Source organism: Castor canadensis, chromosome 19 (genome assembly GCF_047511655.1).
Source record: "Castor canadensis chromosome 19, mCasCan1.hap1v2, whole genome shotgun sequence".
Lineage (NCBI taxonomy): Eukaryota > Metazoa > Chordata > Mammalia > Rodentia > Castoridae > Castor > Castor canadensis.
In genome coordinates, this window is record NC_133404.1 from 31977137 (window position 1) to 31999787 (window position 22651).

At 38.0% G+C, this 22651-nt stretch overlaps 1 long non-coding RNA gene across 1 annotated transcript in view; it reads right to left on the reverse strand.

The window, feature by feature from the left end:
- Positions 1 to 541: 541 nt before the first annotated feature.
- Positions 542 to 22651, reverse strand: part of LOC141419228 (uncharacterized) — a 47654-nt gene continuing 25544 nt past the window's right edge. Inside the window, exons 3-4 of the long non-coding RNA XR_012443927.1 lie at positions 4919 to 5652; positions 542 to 749 (exon numbers count right to left, since the gene is read on the reverse strand). This is a non-coding gene — a long non-coding RNA (uncharacterized lncRNA). The remainder of the gene's footprint in view (positions 750 to 4918; positions 5653 to 22651) is intronic.

The window sequence follows — 22651 nt, forward strand, 5'->3', positions numbered from 1 at the left end:
CAAGTAGTTAGAAGTATAGACATGATCCAACCAGCATCCAACTGGGAACAAGATATGAATGTTTAGGAATAAGTAAACACTATGTGTTCGAGTTGATGAGTACTGTGGTGGAAATAAAGCAAGGTAAAGGAGGTTTGGGTGGAGTGAAAATTTCTGTAGGGTATAGCCTGCAAAAGGTCTGTCTCATCTGAACAGACAACTGATGAGATGGCTGAGTGAGGGTTGGGGAAAGAGCATTCTGAGTAGGGGAACAAGGGCAGCACGGATAAGAAATGGACATGTTATGTTCAGGACCAATGCAGCATTCAGGGTGGCTGGCGGGTGGGTGGTTGGATGTGACCAGGAGGACCATTATGAAACCTAACGATTATTAAACCAGGTGTGGTTTTTTTTCCTGCTACACAGTGTGTCAGTCACTGAAATGAGTTTTGTCAAAGAGTTTATTTGTAAGGCAGCCGCACATGGAGGTCTTCTACCCAAGTCTCCTATCTGTCTCCCTGAACATAGGACTTAGAGATATTTACGGGATAAGAAAGCAGGTGGGAAGTGATTGGAAATGAAGTAATCAGCAGTTTGCGAATGCATTCTTAACCTTCAGGGTCTTCATGCGATGCATATTCAGAGAATGGTGGTCTAGCTTCATCTGTGGGTAGAGTATCTGCCTCCCTTGATGTCAAAAGTTCACTCATTAAACATTACACAGGCCCAAGTGAAGAGCTAGTGGTCTCAGTAAAAGCACCTTCAACTCCCTGGAAAGTAACATAGGCAACTGTTATCATGATCCACATGTCCAAGGTGTTATCTACAGCAAAGTCAGTGGGAGACTCTTAATGTATTGCTTAGTTGAGTGACATCCAGTATTAGTGATCTTAAAAATTCAACTAAAAGCAAGTAACTGAAAGCAAGTAAAGCTAGAAGACTTACTTGGGGTTTCCCTTGGTTTCAAGAATAATATTACTTCCAACTTATGCTTGGAGAAACTGAGGCCCAAAGAAGTCAAGATACTGGTTTCCAATACAGCTAGTTGGTTTTGTTGGTTATTTTTAAGATAGGGTCTTGGCAAACCAGGTTTCTTCTTCAAATCCATCTGTTTTTAGGTCTGCTGTTTGTTCACTCCACCATAAAGCATCTTGCACATGCATTTCTCATATGGATGCTTGAGATATAGCACCATTTAGGACTTGAAAATTTTAACAGAAACTAATTCTCCATGAACCATGTCTACGTCTCCTATAAGCTTATGGCATATGACTGTCCTTTGTCTCTCTATTCACCAAAAACATGTACTGAACCCCTGTTGATAGATTGGTCAGAAGCTTCAATATCCTTCTAGAAGTCTGAGGCAGAGTTTCTACTGGAAATGTCACATGTGATATTTGAGCAACCCCAGGACACCTTATGTTATGATGCCATGAGCAGAGACATAAAGAAAGTGAATACATATAAAAATACATAAACAACTTACTGTTTGAGACTTGTCTTTCATTAGGTCAAATTGTAGTTAATTATGACAAGTATTTTTCAATTGCATTTAATATATAATTGCCCATCTTAGCTAAATATTTTTTCTTTAGAAAAATCGAACACAATGAATATTTAATACAAGGGAAATATATTTTATGTAAGACTATATTTCCTTTAGTACATGTTTCTCCAAATAAAATATCCAATTATCTATAGGATTTAAGACAAACTGTTATTATTAAATTTCATTTATGAATTCTCCAAGTATATGAATTATCCAAGTAGGATTTTTTATTTTTTTGGCTGTGGTATTGCTTGCTAGGCAAGCACTCTATCATTTAAAGCACACCACTAGCCGTTTTTTGTTGAATATTTTCAAGATGGAGTCTTGGGAAATATTTGCCTGGGCTGGATTTGAACTGTGATCCTCAGGATCCCTGCCTCCTGAGAAGCTAGGATTGCAGGCATGAGCCACAGGTGCTCCACCATTCAAGTACTTTTTTCTGCTTTTATTATTAATGATGGAATGTCAAGACTGAAATTGCTCTATTTGTCAGCTATTTTTGTGCTGTACAAAGAAAGTTTATCAAAGTTAGTCCTAAACTTTTGCTGAAGATTGTGGAACTTTTGCTTTTGATTTTTTTTAATCACAGAAAAGTTTCATTTGAATGCTAGAGAAATATGGTCTAAATTGTAAGCTAAGTCATGCTACAGGTCAGGGTGGAGGTCTGGCTGCCATTTGAGTGTGACCTGGCCCAGGTGGCTATGGAGACTTTGTGACTCCCAACATGTGCTTTGTCTTAACATCCAGCATGAAAGAACAAATGGCTTTTTTTCCCAGAGGGTCCTGGCTGCTGACCTGGAAAGGGTGGGGACTTGTCAGATGGGTTTGGACAGGGTAGGAGGAAGAGAGACAGGGAACAGAGTCAGGTGTGAGGGTGGATGGACGCCACTGGGTCCCCAGCACCGTGACAGAGCAGCATCCAGAGATTAAACTCCTTTTTTCATTTTTTTTCCTTCTGGAAGTGTTCTGGCAAAGGCATGAGTGTGGAGTATGAGCCTTCTGTAAATGTTCAGATTTCCACTATATTTTTGTGTTGCTTCTACTAGCTACCCACCACATGCCTTACTTACTAGAGAGTTTCAGAACATCTTTGGAGTCAGACTTTGTTTTTAGGCAAAGTACTATATATTTCCCTTCTCTCTCTTTTCTGTAAAAAGCATAATACAGTCTTAAATTCAAGTGTACAATAACCATATGTCTTTTAGGTGCTCTGTGTGACTCAAATATAAGAAGATATCCTATCAACCTGCATTCAAGGTATGGTCCTCACCCTGCAACATGAGTGATGCCTGGAAGCCCTTGGTCTTATTCCGGAACTACTAGTCAGAAATGGCATTTTAACATACTCTGCAGGATTCCTTTCCCAATTTGAAAAGTGCTGTCTTTGAGAACAGGACATCTGGCCCTGGTGAACTTGGACAAAGTAACCAATTTGCCTCAATTTCTTTATACACCTCTGGAACAGAGTGGCTGGATGAGAAGGGGAGCCCAATATCCATCCTGGAGTTTGTTAGGGAGCAGGGGCCACAGGGACCTGGAGATCCACTCCTACAGAGTGGGCACAATATTTAATGGGAATCAGAACACTGCATTCGTTAGCTTAGATCTCATGGGAACCTGGGACCCCAGCCATGGACAGACAGTGTAGGAAGCTCAGCCATTGTGATGCCAACCATGTGCCAGGCTCAAAGCTTGCTCTATTTGAGTGCCAATCAGCTGCAACAAACCCCAATGGACCCCACAACAGGTGTCTCATTAAACATCTCTCACCTCGCAGGCTTAGCCACTGACAGCCACCTAACTCACAATCACTGCTTAATCACAGCCAAACTCCATTAACAAGTCATACTAATTACCAACTTCTAACAGTGTCTCTGGTTCAGAGGCAAAATATCTTATTCTTTTTAGATGAAAACTTGCTTGTGATCCTTCAGCAAGACCCATAATTAGGTCCTTTAAAATTGAAGGTCAAGGGAGAAAGCAGGGTGAAACCTGATAGATCCAGTGTACCTCTGGTCCTGAAAGTGCGCAAGGCGAAGCTCTGTTTTAATTTTGTGCCTGCTAGGCGGCCCACAAGGGTCCAATTAGCTTGTTACAGATGCTTGTTTCAGGCCTATTCTCTTATCTCTTCCTTCCTCTCACCCCCTTTCCATTCTTTTTTTCTAGGAGGGATAAACTTGTAGCACAGATTGCAGGCCTGCAGGCATCCAAAGATCAACAACTACTTTTCTGTGATCGAACCCCCTGTGAACCATGAACAATCATTTCCAGAATTCTTAATGCACAGATAAGGCAAGGAGGGGCTTGGGTGGCTAGAATAGGGCCTGGGACACTTTTGAAATGGCCAGAAGGTAGACATTCAACCCTGAAAGACAGCCACTTTCTAGGCTAGGGGTTTTCCCTCTTTTAAAATTTCATATTGGATCACGATATATTGGTAATTATTATTTACTTGCACGATCTCTTCTGTCACCAATCACTCCATTTTATTAATTGAAAATAATTTTTGATTTTAGAATTTGTACTATATACTGAATATCCTTTGCTGGAAATACAAGAAACAATCCAACAGAAATGAATTCCTTATTGATTTGGATGTGCTCACATACTCAGCCTGTGTTTGGTGTCATTCTGTTAGGCACTGTGATGTCAAGGTCAAAGTAGTCAGAACTAGCAATAGTGGGAGGGATGCCAAGAAGCAAAATTATAAAGAAATAGACCAGATATTTAGATAATTATATTTTTCCCTAACCTTCCACTGTCAAATGAGGGACCCTAAAGTCAAAATCATTGAGTCTATTACTGAAGAATTTGAGATAGAAGCAAATCAAATCACATTTCAAAATATATGATTTTTTTGTTTTGTTTTTGTTTTTTTGAGATAAGTTCTCAGTATGTAGCCCAGGCTGGCCTCAAACTCTCCATCCTCCTGCCTCAGCCTCCCAAGTGCTAGAATTACTACAAGTGTCACCATGTCTATGATTTCTGTGATCTTTAATGGACATTGAGAATAGTTTTAAGGATTCTGATTTAGGCAACATTTGCTTTTATTTCTCAATTTCTTCTTGAAGAATCTTTGAAATTTTCAAGGATCCAGACAGCAAATTTTCTTCCCTCAGATTATAAGTTATTCAAATGCCAATTGCTCAGATTTATTTTCTGAGATGGAAGACTTTTGCTGACATTCCCTGGAGATGAAGGATTCTATAGGGATTCAGAGTGTCAGGGTACTGGTATACAAGTATCTGAAGATGGCATAGAAATAGCATGTTGTTTAGAGGCCGATGACCTTGATCCAGTTTTCCCATTACCATCCACATGATCTTTGATAAATTACACAATTAGCCTGAATGTTTGGCTTCTTATCTAAAACACTGGAATAACACTTACCTCAGAGTGTTGAGATGATTAAGGGAGATGTAGAGTATGGATGGTCTTAACCAGTGCCAGTTATGTGGTAGGTGCCCGATAGTACTCATTCTTCTTTAATCAGAAGTCCCACTTCAGAAGTTTCCAGAGTAGATCACACTTGGTAAGCAGCAGTAGATGAATCATCCCAGACAGCTGGAGGAAAGCTAAGTGCTGTGGATGGGAGCCTGGGATCCTGGGTCACCAGGTTTGACTGAAAACTCTTAGAGCTTTGAAAGAGATGATGGAGAAGCCAGAAGCCTAACTAGGGCATAGAAAATCCAGATTGGCAAGTTTCTACTGAAGTCTGGTGCTTTGAACACCTCGAATGCAGTCATTTGTCGGCCATCCTGCAGGGGGCTCTGTTTTTCTGTTTCCCTAGACCGCTTCCAGCCAATGTTTTCTCATATGCACAGTAGGCGCTTTCTTCCTGGGAACTGCATCACAGGCTTGATAACAGAAGTCTATAGGAAAATAAGATTTCTCTAATAGAATTTACTCTAGCCTTACTCTTAAAAACAGAATTCTTTTTACTTTCTCCTTCACAGAACCTCATGAAGGTCTATAAGGTGGGATGTGTCCATATGCCATAACTGTGAGTGAGTAGCCCTTTGTCTTTCACATTGTGAGCATATCATTATGAAAAGGTTGTGGGCTCCAAGAAGCTGATCAGGCCACTGGCATAAGAATTCCTCTCACCATCCAACGATTCAGAGCTGCAGGAATAAACATCTTACTTTGTAGAACCAACTGGAAAAAAAGTATGTTCTGCTTGTCTCCATAAGCACATGCAACTCTTCTAGTTTTTCCAAAATGGACAAATTAGGTAGAATTGAGTGTCAGGTACTATGAAATTTATGTTCATTTTATCTCCCACCCTGATGGCTTTCCTCCAGACCCCTCAGATACTGGGGAGCTAGTATAGAATTGGTGATGTAAGTTGAATTGGGCAATTAATTGTACATTTAGTTTTCAATAAGCTCAAATAAATGACATTGTTTATCGACTCCCAATTTTAGGTTTTTATACAAACAAGTAAAAAGGGTTTCATCTCCAGATGCTTCTTAGTGGTAGGACGGCATTCTCATGCTTAAAATGTAATTGTTGGGTTAAATTGTCATTTTGTGGCAGCCTTCATTTAGAACCCTGGTTCAGAAGTAGCAGGCACTTTATGGTGTAAAGGAAAAACCCAGGGCTATGTATCAATGACCTGGGTATCGTTTGGGTGTTCCCAGCCCTGAGACCTTAAGTTTCTTGGGTCTTGTAATATGTAATGAAAGTCCAGATATATTGTTTTAATATATCAATCCATAAATATAATCAGACAGCCCACAGAAAATACTGGTAACACAGGAAAAAATAGAAAGTGACCTCAAGAGACAGAAAGTGACTTTCAGGGTATTGGAATAGTCCTATGTGAGGAAAGGGCCTGCAGTAGGAAAGAGACAGGGACCATGGCTTATGAACTCAGATCCCCACTTTCCAAGGAAGAGCAAAAGAAATGTAAATGATGAAAATGTCTGTAATGCTTAGTGGTGATGGTTTTAAGAATGTTACTATTACTGCAATTTGTGGCACATATTTACAATGGAAAGAGACACTAAAGTGCAATTTGAGGTTAGTGAAATCAGATAGAAATTTCCTCTTGTGCAGAGATCTTAAACTGGGGTTCATAGCCCTCAAAAGTGTCCTCACATGAGATTAACAAGATTCAAGAACTTGGATGAGAAAAATTTTTTGTGTAGTTAAGAAGTCAAACTTTAGGACTATATGAATTAGATGGATTAAAAGAAGAGGAAACCTAGATTTCAGGTGCTATTTGAGACAGCATAACAGGAAACAGATTTGCCCTCCTGCCTGAAACAATGAAAAACAAAACATATAAAATAGATGAAAAACTGTTTTTGAAAACATTGGATATCAGACAATGAAGGGCAGTTATCACTGAGAAACAGGAAGTGAAACAAATTCACAGAGCTTTACAATATCCCCCAGACCACTGCTTTGAAGAGAATACTTCAGTTGTGGCTCAGGAAGGGGAATTTGGGCAGAGCTGTTTGGACACTTGAGTTTAAGAGAAGTAGCTGTGAGCCAAGTGACAAGGGTTTGCAGGGCAGAGCACCAGATACAAAAGAGCTGCAGAATGAGAAAAAGAAAGGGAGGGAGGGAAGAAGGTAGGGGAAGAGAGAGAGAGAGAGAGAGAGAGAGAGAGAGAGAGAGAGAGAGAAGAGAGAGAGAAAGTGAGAGAGAGAGAGAGAGAGAGAGAGAGAGAGAGAGAAGGTTATCTGCACGTCCAGTTTTCCCTTAAGCGTTTTTGAAAACCCACTGACCAGCATATGTGTACAAGTGTGTGAAGTAACTACCTGGGCAAGGTGGGGAGACATCTGAAAGGACTGAGTAGTAGTGCCTGGTGCTCACCAATATCTGAAACACTGCCTATTCCCACCAATTAGGCTGAGAAAACTCAAATCACAGAGCATTGGGTAGAATACTCTGGAGCACCTACATCAATAATAAATAATAATTAGTCTTAGACTGAGTTAATGTGTGGACTCATCCACCAAATCGTAAAAAGCAAGACCAGAAAGCTTAAAACCCATTTCCATGTAATTTGATTAGACCACCAAACCAAGCTCAAGAATAGTTATGGGAATACAATAAATATCCAGCATTCAAGAAATGGAAATTTGCAGTGTATCATCAAAAATATTATTAGACATGCAAAGAAGCAGGGAAACAAGACCTATAATGAGGAAAATAATCAATCAAAATTGACCTAGAAATGACAGATTTTAGAATCATTAGGAAAGAGCACTAAGACAGTTATCATAACTTTTTTCATGCATTTAAGATGATAAATAGTCACAGAAAATATGTAAGAAAGACCCAACTCAAAAATCTGCAGATGAAAATGAAGAATTCTGAGAAGAATCATAGGTAGGATTAATGACTGATGAGAAACTACAAAGGAAAGAATAGTGAACTTGAAGCAATGGCATTGAAAAGTATCCTAAATGAAACATCAAGGATTGAAAAGAAAAGAGAAAGAAAGGTTCAGTGGACTGTGAAAGTACTTTATTCAGTCCAATATATATGTAATTAGAATCCTGGGGTAGGGGGCAGAAGAAAATACCTGAAAAAATGATAACCAAATATGTTGTATATTTAATTTAAAAAACTATAAAGAAGCCCAACAAATCCCAACTAGGAGAAATGAGAAAGAAACAACACCCCAAAGTCAAGTTGTTCAAATCCAGTGATAAGAGAAAATCTTAAAGGTGACCAGAGACAGAAGATGTCTTAGTACAGAGGAAAAAGCACAAGGATAACAATTTCTAGTTAGAAACAATACAAGCGAGATGGTAGTGGAAATTTTAACAAAAGAAAAATTAAACAAATCCCACCAACCTCGAGTTCTATATCTAGTAAAAATATCTTTCAGAAATTAAGGCAGAATAAAGATGTTTTCAGACATGCAAAAGCAAACATGAATAAACCAACAGGAAATCTACTGTGTAAGAAACATGTAAGGGAAATATGGGTTGACAAAGTAATGAAGAGCATCTAAAATAACTACCCGGGTAAATATAGAAGATAGTTTTCTGTTATTTAACCACTCCTTAAAGTTATATTCTATAGCTTTATTGAAGTATAAATGACAAAAATGGCATGTATTTATGAATATACTACCTGATGGTTTCATTCATATTATGAAATGATTCCCACAATTGAGCTAACTAACATAAAAATTATGTCACCTACTTCACATAATTATTTACTTTTTGTGTGTGAGTGTAGTGAGAACATTTCAGATCTACTCTCTCAGAAGATTTCAGATATGCACTGTAGTATTAATTATAGTTGCTTTCCTTTTTGTTATGTCTCTAGACCAAGTTTTTTGAAAATTACAAACTAACAATGCTCACGCCACCATAGCTCTATATCTGCTAAAGAAATCTAATTTGTAGTTTAAAATATTCTCACATGAAAACTTCAGTCCTAGGTGGCTTAACTGGTTAATCTTACTGAGAATTTAAGAAAAAATATTCTATATAACTATAAAAAATGAGATGATACCCAGTTAGACAAAGATATTACCAACAAAGAAAAATTTCTACTGAATATTTTGTGGAAATATATAGAAGAATTCTATATAAGATTGTAATCAAACAGATCCAGTAACACATACAAAAGGTAATATACAGGATTATCCCAAGAATTCAGGGTTGTTTTACATTTGGAAAATATCAATTGATGTCATTCATTACATTAGAAAAATAAATAGGAAAACTTTATGATCATCTCAATAAATACAGATAAAGTATTTCAAAAAAAGAAAATCCCACTCTGTATCTGATGAAAGCTCTCAAACTTGAAATAGAAGAGAACTTCCTAAATCTCATAAAGGCCTCTATTAAAAACCTCCAACTAACATAAAACTAATATCAAGAACAAGACAAGGATATTAGCTATCAACAAATCTTTATTCAGTGTTTTACTAATAAATTACCACAATTAGGAAAAAAAATCAATCTTAGAAAAAAAGAAATGGAACTTTGTTCAGACCTTATTGTCTATGTAGAAAATCCAAAGGGATCTCCAAAAAACTACCAAAGTAGGTGAGTTTTGTGAGGTTGTAGGGCACCAGATCACTCTGAACAACAGCAAATAAGTGGAAATGGAAATTAAAAAGGAATTATGCTTATAATAGCATGAGAAAATAACAAATCTCTCAAACTGGATTATTGCCTTAAATATAAAACCTGTACTATAAACCTTCTAAAATAAAGCAAGTGAACATTTTGACCCAAGCGTTGTATGCACATATGAATAATAAAACAATAAAAAACCCAAAAAAACCTCAAGGAATTAGAAGTTGGTAAAGAAGAATAATTAAAGAGTAATATTTAAACTAAAAAAAAAATCACAAAGGCATGACATAAAAGAACAAAGAATAAATTCAAAACTTCATCAAAATCCCAAACTTCTACTCTTCAAAATGACACTGGTGAAAGAATGGAAAGAGACAGGGAAAAATCTTGAAAGTGTTTAATAAAGAACTCAAATCCAGAATATCTAAAGAATTTTCAACATTCAATGTGAAAACAACAAGAAAAAAAGTAGATCAGTAAGTTAGATAGATACTTCACCAAAGCAAAACTATGGATGGCAAAAAATCACATCAAAAGATGCTCAACACCATCAATCCTTAGAACATTCTAATTAAAATACAAGGAGATACTATTGCACAACAAATAGGATGGCTAAGATTAGAACTGACCATACCAGGTGTTCTGAGAAAGGAGCAACTGGAACTCATTTACTTACATAGGCTGCTATTTAAAATGGAGCGAGCAGCCATTCTGGAAAACAATTTGGTGGCAGGCACTGGTGACTCATTCCTGTAATCCTAGCTACGTGGGAGTCTGAGATGGGGAACATTGTGGTTTTAGATCATCTGGGGTGTGGGGAGAATTCTGGAGACTCCATCACAACAGAAACAAGCTTGGCCTGCTGTTGCCCATCTGTCATCCTGGCTATAGCATGAAGCTTAAAATAGAATAGGATCACAGTCCAGGCTGGCCTTGGGCAAAAGCAAGATTCTATCTCAAAAAAACCAAAGTAAAAATGGTTGGAAGTGTGAATCATCCTATAGAGTTGCTTCCTCAGAAGCACAAAGTCCTGAGTTCAAAACCCATACCACCAAAAAAATAGTCTGGTGGATTCTTGCAGAAGGGGTTAGTAAGGGTGAAGGAGAGATTGAGGGAGCAGGTGGAGAGATAGAAGGGATTACTAAGGAGAACAAGGAAACCTTCAGAGGTAAGAGACTTAGATATTCTTTATCTTGATTGTAGTCATATTTTACATGCATATATATTTGTTACAACCTGCCAAATTTTACACTTTAAACATGTGAAGTTTTTGTAAACTTTATTTATATTTTCATCCTTCAAGTTTTTTCTTTTTCTCCTTTTTTTTTTCTGCACTGGGGTTTGAATTCAGGACCTACACCTTGAGCCACACCACCAACCCTTTTATGTGAAGAGTTTATTTCAAGATAGGGTCTAACGAACTATTTGGCCAGGCTGGCTTTGAACCTCAATCCTTCTGATCTCTGCCTCCTGAGTAGCTAGGATTACAGGCATGAACAACCAGCCCCAGTATCTTTCTTTCTTTCTTTCTTTTGTTAAAGTTGTGTTTCATCTTCTTTTTAGTCAATGAGACAAACCATGTGTTTTCTTTATTTTTATGTAGCTCCAGGGAATTCCATGGTCTAGACGATGTAGAGTGAAGGGAAGAGTTCACCTTTCCCTGATGTGTTTTTTTCAACTTCCTTTGTTTAATGTATTTCCTTAGTATTCCAATAACCTAACTTTATTCCTTGCTGAAGCCATCATCCTTTTGTGAGCATTTTGTGTGTTGTAATTCTAGTACTCAAAGCTAAGGTGGTCAGGTCAACAGAAATCAGCTCATGAACTGCTCCCTCCCCAAACTCTGATTTCTGCTTCAATTGAGAAGTAGAGCATATTAAAGTCCTTTTATTAGGTGGTCTCTGGTGAATGACATATGTCCTCTGTGAAATGTACTGCTGTGTACATCCTGTGTTAAAATGGGCCAATTTGTGGTTAAAACATTTACAACTAAAGTGCAACTGTATAAGATACATCCTCTATAAGAAGGACGTGTTGCCTCTTGTTTAAATTTGAATCAATTTTTATACTGAAACTAAGGACAAAGCTTCTCTCTATTGTTGCAATAATAGGCCAAATTGTAGCTAAGTTATCAGGGAGACAAACTGATGAATTTTTGCACTGATTCAGGGATTTGAGATCTAAGTTGCTACGAGAACATTATTTACTGCAACACATTGGACTGTTAATTTACCAAAAGTTATATTCTGACATTTCAGAGTATTTTTTCTTTTAAGCTATTCCTATACTTTTGAAATGCATTTTCATTAATGTAAAGATATTTTCTTGTTTTATTCATAGTATTAGAATTTTGGAAAAGGATTTGACTTTAAAATCTGAATAAATTCAGGACAAAACAATAGTGTAGAAACTCCTAACTTGGTTCCAGTTACTGAGAAATAATTTCTAAAATTTGTGAAAATTTGGACAATTATAGAGCTATTTGTGGCATATTTAACTAAAGTAAGATTAACGGGGGAAAAGCTGGACTTAGAATGAATTAAACTGTGTGCACAGGAGGCCAGCAAATGAGCCATTGGACCATTTAATATGTTATAAACCACTTAACACTCACTCTGGTTGTTAGGAAAAGCCAATCCAGAAGACATCCATTAGCAACAAACTCTTCCATATACATTCTTTTTCTAGTTTAAATTTGTATCACAATAGATGTTCATCAATAAATGTTATAATAAATTTCACTTGGTCATTTGAGCATTCAATTAACAAATATTTTGGAGCACTTCCTATATTTTTCCATTTGTAAAGGAATCTTATAAAATAATATTTTTGTGCCTTGTAACAGACAAGTCTCCATTCCAAGTCCAGTACATTTTCTATAGGTAATATGGCCTTTTCCGTATTTTTATCATCTTTGGTTCCCTCCCACTTTAGTCACACCCTTCATTACAACCTCATTATACAACAAACAGAATTTATAGCAAAGAAGACAAGTGAAGTGAATGAGAGGGCTTTTACAATTACCATTTTTTTTGCCTGTATCCTAGTTGTGTGAGCTTTTTGGGACCTTGAGACCTGTACTACCTCTTGTGAAACAGGTCTAAGTTACCTGATGGCTGCAAGGTTGGTGGATACTTGAATTCTAAGGATGCTATCAAAATTTAAGTGTGTTCTCTCGTCCCTACCTCTTACAGTTTCTACCAACCACTTCCAAAGAGCACAAAATTGAGGAGTAAGCTTTTACATATGGGCCTTTGGGGAACATTCAGATCCAAACTATAGCAAACATCCTGCGTGAAGTTAGGTAAGAATTGGGTACCTAAATCCACAAAGCCCAAAGATAAAAGTAGAGGGTATTGTCTCCAAGAAATGTGACTTAGCCACATCTGCTGGTTGTAGAGACTTAAAGTAGAAAGGGCTGGAGAAAGCCTCTTATTGCTCTCTAGCTTTTCCCCTGGACTAAGTTTAGACCCCTCATAAGAGTATATGGAGGACAAAGAAAAGCCTGGTGGGAGGCTTCTGCTGGGTGTGTCTGGAGCCCATTGTAGTTCTTGTGGTACCCCCTCCTTGTCCCTTTTTGTCAGTTCCTAACATGATCATTTTGTAAACCCTAAGAGCCTGTTTTCTAGAGTCAGACTTTTGTAAGTCTCATCACTGGCTTGACTTTGAGCAAATTACAAATTTCACTTATTAGCCCAGGCTGGTTTGGAACTCATGATTCTCCTGCTCCCGAGTGCTGGAATTACCAGCAGGTGTACCACATGTGGCTCATTAGTTTCATAAGGATTCAGTTTCCTATTCTTTAACATGAATAGAAAGAATATCTACTTTGCAGAGTAAGCAATTAATCTGTTGTTATCACTACTATTAATATAATACAATGTGCCAGATGCTAATTTAGGAAGTGGAACTATAAATATAGTTAGTTCCTGACATCAGGGACACCACATAGATTGAGGGAGACATAGATACTAAAAAGATAGAAATACAATGTGGTAGGTTTGATGATAGAGACAAATTCAGACTCCAACGGCCAAGGAAGTCTTCTTAGAGAAAGTGACCTTGCATTGTGTCATCAAGGTTAGGCAGCATCATCAGGACAACCTAAGTGGAGAACGAGCCTGTAGGTGGGAGGAAGGGGTTGAGTAGCAGCATCTGAAGGCAAGGATGATAAGCAACTTTATGCGGAAGTTGGAGTTGTGACTTAACTGGAGTCTGATCTATAGGACATTGTAGGCCATTCTCAGGATCTCAGGATCTGGTATTTGATCCCGTTGGATGGAAAGATATTCAACAGGAAGGTGACATGATGGCATTTAATTTTACATGGGATATTATCATTATCATGAGGTGGAAATTGAGGAAGTTAAGGTAGAAAAGTAGGGGTGGAAGGTGTTGTGTAACAGTCAATGTAGGTCTGGACTGGGGTCACCAAAGTAACCACCATAGAAAGGAAGGGAGATACTAAGGACAGATGGTAGGCGCCTTCTGAGAGTAATGTGCAAGGAGATTTCTAAGGGTCAGTGAAGAATACCATGATTGATTGTTGATATCTACATTCTTTGTGTGGAAGTGGTGGGGGTGGAGATAAGGAAACAAGAATAAAAAGATGGCGTAAGTGTCAGACAGATATTTGTCATTACTGATTCAGGAAGTACAAAGTATATGGATGCTTGGGTTGAGGAAGGGGAGGGAACTGGGCATAATCTCTGATTCTTCAACTTGAGAATTTGGGAGGAGTAGAGAGTACAAGATTGGGAAGAGAGAAGTTGATATCATAATGCATTTTCTCCCCTCTGGTTCTAAGCAGGTTGCAACCTGTTTTCAGGTGCTAATTGGGCTATGAGGAAATCTAGATGCATCTGCAAATGGAAGACATTTTCAGAGGACTACTGGAAAGATGAATTGATGAGCAATTGCTTTTGTGCTCTTGTGCATGTTATTTTTTGTGCAGTGGTGATAGGCCATGCCCTTTGAGGTTAGTATAACACTCCTGCTGATGACAACACAGTAACACTGACCAACATCCACAGTCATCTCCATGAGTTCCCTGAGCTTTCTGAGTTCTTCCCACTGTTCCTGACAATGCATGCTCAGCTTCCTGAATAGATAATATTCTTTCTAACATCCAGTCATAATGGCTTTGTTTGAGGGGGTTACATTTCCGTAATGGCTGAAACCTAGTGGTGTTTAGTAGCTCAGTGGAAGGTGAAAGGTGCTGAATTTTAATCAAGGGATTTTTTTCTTTCATTTTCCACACCACCAGATGTAATCCTCCTTCTGCCTTTCATTTATCAGACATTCACAGTGCAAAGTGGTGCTTAAACTAGTTTGTGGTGCCATTCAGATATGAATGGAATTGAATAGCATGGGAGCCTCCAGTGTTCTTTGGTTCTAAATGTCCTTCTCAGAATTGATAAGTCAAATGATTGAATATAGTATGCAAACGATGTAGACATAGGCTTGTACATATCAGACAGGGTGATTATCCTGGGCCTGGCTTTGAAAGGCAGGCTGCCTAGGTCCTATTGAGCATACATGACAAGTCCTGAGGTTTTCTCAGAGATTTAAACACAACACTAGGTGTCAAAACACCCTTTTGCTTACATTCACAAGCATTTCTTGTTAATTAAAACCATTAGTAAGAAAGGGGAGTCCCCAGCCTTCCAGGAGCAAAATTTGCTGATAACCCTTCTATCACGAAAACAAAACCACAATAAATTGTTCTTGTCCTCAGCTAAAACACTACACATTTTTCTGCTCTCATTTAACATGTAAATTCTCAAAATACTTGTGTATGTGGTTTGTCTCCAACCCTTGCCTTGTATTTTTCCTTTCAGCTGCTCTACTGATGATCTGCTCCAACCTTTCACTGAAATGACTCTTATCAAGGTCATTTCCTATTGCTACATCCATCTCTTGGTTAGATCTCAATCTTCATCTTAGTTGACCTTAAGTAGCATTTGATATATTCTGTTCACATGTCTCCCATACATTTCTAATTTCCTTGGTTTCTCTTTCATGTCATGAGTTTCTCGTCTTCAGTCTCTGCTATAGCTTGGATCTTGAATGGTTCAAGTGCCCATGCATTGAAGGGTTTGTTATCAGCCACAAGGTGGTGGAACATTTAGGAGGTACAGTCCAGGAGAATGAAATTTGGTCATTGAGGGCATGCCCTTGAAGGGAATCTTGTGATCCTTCCCCTCCTCTTCCTCTCTCTTTGCCTTCTACTGCCATGAGGTGAGCGGTTTGCTCCCACTACATGCTCCCCACCATGATGTGCTGCCTTCCTATAGTTCCAGAAGCAATGGAGCCAACCAACCAACCATGGACTGAAACTGCTGAAGCCATGAGTCATAATAAAACTTTCTTCTTTAAAGTAGGTTATGTCAAGTATTTGATCATATTAAAGGAAAGGTAAGCCAAGATGCCCCACTACTGATGAATGGATTAAGAAAATGTGGTATTTACACACAGTGGAATTTTATGCAGCCATGAAGAAGAATGAAATGTTATCATTTGCAGATAAATGGATGGAACTGGAGAATATTCATTCTGAGTGAGGTTAGCCTGTCCCAAAAGACCAAAAATCATATGTTCTCCCCCATATGCAGACATTAGATCAAGGGCAAACACAACAAGGGGATTGGACTTTGATCACATGATAAAGTGGGAACACACAAGGAAGGTGTGTTCCCAAAAAACTAGATAGCATTTGTTGCCCTCAATGCAGAGAAACTAAAGCAGATACTTTAAAGCAACTGAGGCCACTAGGAGAAAGGAACCAGGAGCTACACAAAAGGTTAGTTTGAGAAGAATTAACTTAGAAGGTAACACACATGTAAAGGAAAGCAATGCAAGTCAACTCCCTGTATAGCTATCCTTATCTCAACCAGAAAAAACACTTGGTCCTTCCTATCATTGCTTATACTCTCTCTTTAACAAAATTAGAGATAAGGGCAAAATAGTTTCTGCCTGGTAATGAGGGGTTGGGGGGGTAAGGGAGGAAGGGGGGTAAGAGAGGAGGTGGGGGGAAGGGGGGAGAAATGACCCAAACATTGTATGCACATATGAATAAAATAAAAAAAAAATTTAAAAAAGGTAAGGTAGCATAGTCTTATCTGTTGGATCTTACTCTTTTCTGCAAAAGAGTAAAAATTGCCTTCACAGTCAATTTTTGAGTCTAAAATCTCAAAACTCACTCTGTCTAAACTGTCTAAACTCACTTTAACCTGTGATCTCAATGCCTTCTTACGAACTTAAATGCCATTTGTGTGCAGATGATGGGAAAATGCTAGCCATTTTTATTATGTTGACAACATGGATCACCCACATCTCCTTTCAAGAAAGACCTTGCCCTTTAGCTACAGAGAGTAAGCCCCCTGTTGACCTTCAGCTTCAACACCTTCAGGATCTCCTACATCACCTGGGACCATGTTTTCTCCAACCTAGTGCCCAGTCAATGACTAAAAGCAACAGAGATACCTGGGACTGAACATTTCTGTGCAATGTGGAAATTCTCTCTCTTATAATGTTAACTCTTGAGCATCCAGGGGATTGACCAAAACTTGTCAGATCTGCATCACCATCAACATCTTCCTACTAATTCTCCTTCCTTTATCAGTTATCCAAGGGTAATTTCACAGTAGGTCAGTCCTGCTGTGGTTCTGCTCTGCTTGTGTACTAGGAATTGTGCTTGTATGTTAGGAATAATGCTTTTCAGGATTATGAGGCTAAAACTCTGGTCTTAAAACCAGGCCTCTCCAACAATCTTCTGTACTCTGGTCTTGTTCTTTTCACTTGTGTCCTTTGCCTGTATAGTATTTGAAGGATGAATCTGGCTTTTTTTCAGGTGGGCCCCTTTTCTCTTTTTGCTACTACTAATACAAAAACAACAACAGCTACTACTATCACACACACACACACACACACACACACACACACACACACACTTCTGGAAGCTCCTTTGGGGCAGTATCTAGAGAGTTGCTGATGGACTTTTCTTCTTCCTTGCTGTAGCTGCCTGCCAGATTTATCTCTACAAAATGACCTACTACTAGACATAAAGTATATCTTATTATTACCTGCCTGGAATGTAACTTATTTCCAGAAATTTTCATTTTGGTGTTCAATTTCTGGTTGGACTTTCCCTTAATTCCCTCTAGATCTCATTCCCCAGATGTTAGTCCTGTGTTCCCTAGCAGATGATTTTCAAATCTTAGTTCAACCTACCTTGTCCTACTGTAATTAAATCTTTATTTTAATACTTTATGACAGGTCATAAAGTATGGTATATACTGGAGCAATCCAGATGTACCTTTTAGAAATGTATGCTCAAATTGGTGCATACCCAATGACTAATTAGGTAGAGAAAACTGTATCTCTGTTAAAATATCACCAGGTGACTTGATTCTGACTCAGTGGATCAATGTTAATGTCTAGGCACCATTCACTTCCTACTCTAGAATTTGATAGGCATGAACATTTATAATTAACACAATCAATAATTCTGGAGCTCCCCACCCCCTTCGATCCAGACTTCCTATGACATCCCTGCCATGCTGCATCAGTGAATTTCATAGCAATTGATTTCAAGAATGTAGTCATTGAGTAAGAAGCCCCCCCACGTGTTGGTGGTGCTCACATACAGATGAGCACACCTGCCATCTGCCTTTCCGGAAAACAGATGACAAGGAAGAAAGATGCTGTTTATACTAAAGATTTGCAATTTCATCAAAATGCACTGAACTGAGGATTTTGCATTTTTAAAATGCTCGATTAACAATAGAACCACTGAAATATCCCCATAGTAAAGAAGAAAGACTATATTGCTTGTATTAATCAGGGTTTTTCCAGAGAAACAGAATAAATACTATATACATATAGTATTTATATATTTTATATATTTATATGTTTTATGTTTATAGTATATATATAGTCTGAAAATTCCTCACATACATACACACACACACACACACACACACACATATATATATATATATATATATATATAGAGAGAGAGAGAGAGAGAGAGAGAGACATATGTTCAATCCCAGGTGTTCCTAAGAGATCTCTTGTATTCAGACATAACCTTCTGAACCTCCATTGTGGAGGTGTGCCAGTGCAATTTCCTCATGGTAGTCAGAATTGGTCACTGAAGTCAGTGCAATAATTCTGGTCTCTGTTTGCTCAGTCAGAGGCATGATGAATCCAATGTGACTAGACAGAAGTCTTAACTTGTGGTTCACTGGAATCATTGGGTCTCCTGGTGAAAGCATTACTTCTTTTGGAGTTAAGACATCTAGACCACCATAGCAGCAAAGCTTTATCTAGTGGACTTCTAAAAGTGATAGCAAGCAGTGTCACTCCTATTTCCATACCTCAGTTCCTGGGCCCACAAATTGAGCTGTGGGGAAATAGCTGTGTTGAGTGCTGACTCAGAGCATGTACAGCCTTCCAGAGAAATTTGCCCCAGCCATACAAGTTATTGTTATCTATATGACTGTAACTGAGTCTTCAAAGCAACATTCTACCATTCTGTCAAGCCTGCTACTTCAGGATGGTGTAAAACATGGCAAGATCAGTGAATTTTGCTATGAAGTGAGTTCCTTGATCAGAACAGCACTGTGTGAAATCTCATGATGATTAATAAAACATCCATCAAGTGTATAAATGGTAGTTTTGGCAGAAGTGTTGTGTATAGGAGAGGCAAAGCCATATCCAGAGTGTCTACTTTTGTAAGGAGAAAATGTCATTCTTTCCATGATGGAAATAATTGGTATTAAGAAGTAGTGTGCTGTTTTACAAATATCCAATATGTGAACATTAATTTGGAACTGAGTAATAAGTAGAGGTTGGAAGAGATTGAAGTACATGCTAGAAAAATGCAGGAATGCCACAAAGAAGTTGTTAAAGGTGATTTTAATGAGAGATCAGAAGATAAGAGGAAAACGATCATGAAAGATTTTATCTTCTGAAAGAATACTCTGGAAGAGTCATGAACACCTGGGTAGAAATATGGACAATAAATGTGACACAGGTGAAATCTCAGATGAAAATTAGAAGCATCATATTGGAAACTGAAAGAAAGATTTTATTTTTTAAAAGGTGGCAAAGAACTTGGTTGAATTGTGTTCTAGTATTTTGTGGAAGACAGAACATGTGAGCAATGAAATTAGAAAGAAGAGGAGTTTTTTTGTGTGTGTGGTAATAGGGTTTGAACTCAGAGCTTCACATTGCTAAGCAGGTGCTGTACTTCTTGAGCCATAGCTCCAGCCCTTTTACTCTGGCTATTTTTGAGATATAGTCTTGCTTTGTGCCCAAGCCAGTTTGGACCACAATACTCCTTTTTATATTTACTACCAGAGCTGGGATATCAGGTATATACCATCACACCAACCTTTTTCTGTTGAGATGGAATCTCAACTAGTTTTTCCCTGGACTGGCCTGGAACCACAATCCTCTCCATCTCAGCCTCCTGAGTAAGACTACAGATGACAGCCACTAGTGCTTAGCCCAGCAGAGGAGATTTTAAAGCAAAGTGTTGAAGGAGAGACTTGGTTCCCTCTGAATGTTTATAGCAAAATGCAATAGAAGAAAGATAAATTCAAGATGGAGTTATTGAGCAAGTATAACCACAACTTGGAGAATTGGAAAAATTTCAACCTATCCATGTTGCAAATTATGACAAAGATTGTCTTGAAGACAACACTAAGGATGTGCCTAAGCAACCAGTAAATAAGATCATGAATGCAACTTCTGAAATTAATCAGCCATTTCATCTAAGGCCAGGAATAGAGATTGCATTACACCAGCAATTGTACTGCCAGTTTTGACTAATGGGGACAGAGAAAGAGGGACAGAATATGAAAAGGTGTTGGACTTCCTGTCTACTAGATGAGAACATTGAGCAATTTGGCTCTATACATTCCAATTGTCATCAGAGCTTCTATTTGCAATGCAGATCCAGAATGCACAGGCTCTGGGCATAAAGCTGCCTTCACTTCATTTCCAGAGGGTGGGACTGATGCCCCAACAGAGTTTCCCAACTAAGCCACAGTCACAACATGCTACCCAGTGGGTCCAAACAGCTCATGGAATATGATTTGATAAACTTTAGACTTGCTTGAGATCTGTCACCCCCTTCATTCTTTCCTATTACCCCCTCTTGGGATGAGAATATCTATCCTATATTATTATTTTTAATTGGTATATATTAAATTTTACATAGTAATGTGTTTTATCCTGACACTTCCATACATGCAAATAAGGAACTTTGATCATATTTCATCATTTCATTTTGTTTGGTTGATCAGGTTTATAGCTGGAAAGGAATTTTGTCTTAGAAAGAATAATAACTTGCTTTTCATACATCTTTGATTGGATAATATTCCAGTTTGACTTTGGACTAATATTTCAGGATTGATACTGGATGAGTTGTCTTTAAAGGTTATTTAGATATTTGGACTCTTGTCTTCAGAGTTGATACTGGATGAGTTAAGGCTTTGAGGGCTGTTTTTAAAGAATGATATATTTAGCATTAAAGAAAGATGGATTTTGGGAGTCCAAGGGCAGAGTGCTATGGACTGAATATGTGTGTCCCCTACAAACACATATGCTGAAGCCTGATCTTTATGTGTGCTATTTGAAGGTGGAGACTTTGAAGGTAACCAGGTTTAGATGGAGTCATTAGGGTGGGGCATCCATGATGGGAATTTTTGTCTTTAAGAAAACACCAGACTTCTCTCCTTCTCTGTTACCTTCTTTCTGTCTGTCATATAAGACATAGCAAGAATGAAGCCAGCTGAAAGTCAGAAAGACCACCCCATTAGAACGAGGCCATAGTGATATCTTGATCCCAGACTTCTGTTTTTTTTTTAAGCCATCCAGTTTACAGAAATTTGTTATAGCAGCCTGAGCAGACTACTACAGATAGTTTCTAGTTTGGGACTGTTATAAAAAAACATTGCTAAAACATCCATGTGCAAGTATTTGTAGGGAAATATGCTATCATTTCTCCTAGGCATATACCTAGAAGTAGAATTGCTGGGTATATGAAAGTTTTATGTTCTATGCTGCCAAGTTATTTTGTAATGTAACTGCATAGTTTTGCAATTCCATTGGCAGTATACAAAGATCCTATTTCTCCCATTTGCACCAACATATGTTATTAACTATATTTTACATTACAGCCATTTTAGTAGATGTCTCATTGTGTTTTTAATTTGCATTTCACTAATGACTAAAAATCTTGAGCATCTTTTCTTGTGCTTATTATATATTCATGTCTCTTTGGAGATATGTCCACTCATGTTTTTGCCTGCTTTTGGACTGGCTGTTTGTCTTTTTATTATTGAGTATTAGGATTTTATTTTGATATAAATTCTGGTTGAAAGTCCTTTGTGAGGTATGTGCTTTGGAAATATTTCTGAGTTGTTTGACGAGCACTTTGGGGAGACCTCTAAATGTGGACTTACATGATGGATAGTACTAGGAAATAGGAAACTTTGTTCTAAGACACCCACACTCCTTTTCTCACAGACAGCATTTTTTCTAGTAATTTCTAGTTTTGTGCAAAAACAAGCTGTTTATATTGTCGAATGGGTCCAGTAAATTTCTCTTGGATGCCAGGAAACCATGTTCACATTATATCCTGCTAGGTTTGGAGGTAGGTGAAGGAGGGAAATGGCTTGTTTTATCAATTGTCTACAAAACAATCCTTCAAAGAAAACTTGCAGCTGATAACAAAGAATTTTGGTGATGCAGGGGAAAACAGGCTTTGAATATGTATGTGATACTTACTTCTTGTAGACATCTTGTTGAAATCTCCAGAAGCATGCAGCTTATAAGTCTACAGAGCTTGGGTGCACAGGTCTACCTGGTTTATGCTTCCTTCAGAAAAGGGTTTCTACATATTCCAGACAATACATTTGGAACTTACAACTTTCAGCATTGGCTCTGATTTGGTTTGAAAACACTTGTTCCTTTATGAAAACGACATTTTTCAATGTGTGAAAAATGAAAATAGAATCAACTGTGTGAGATTAAAAAGCCAATTCATATT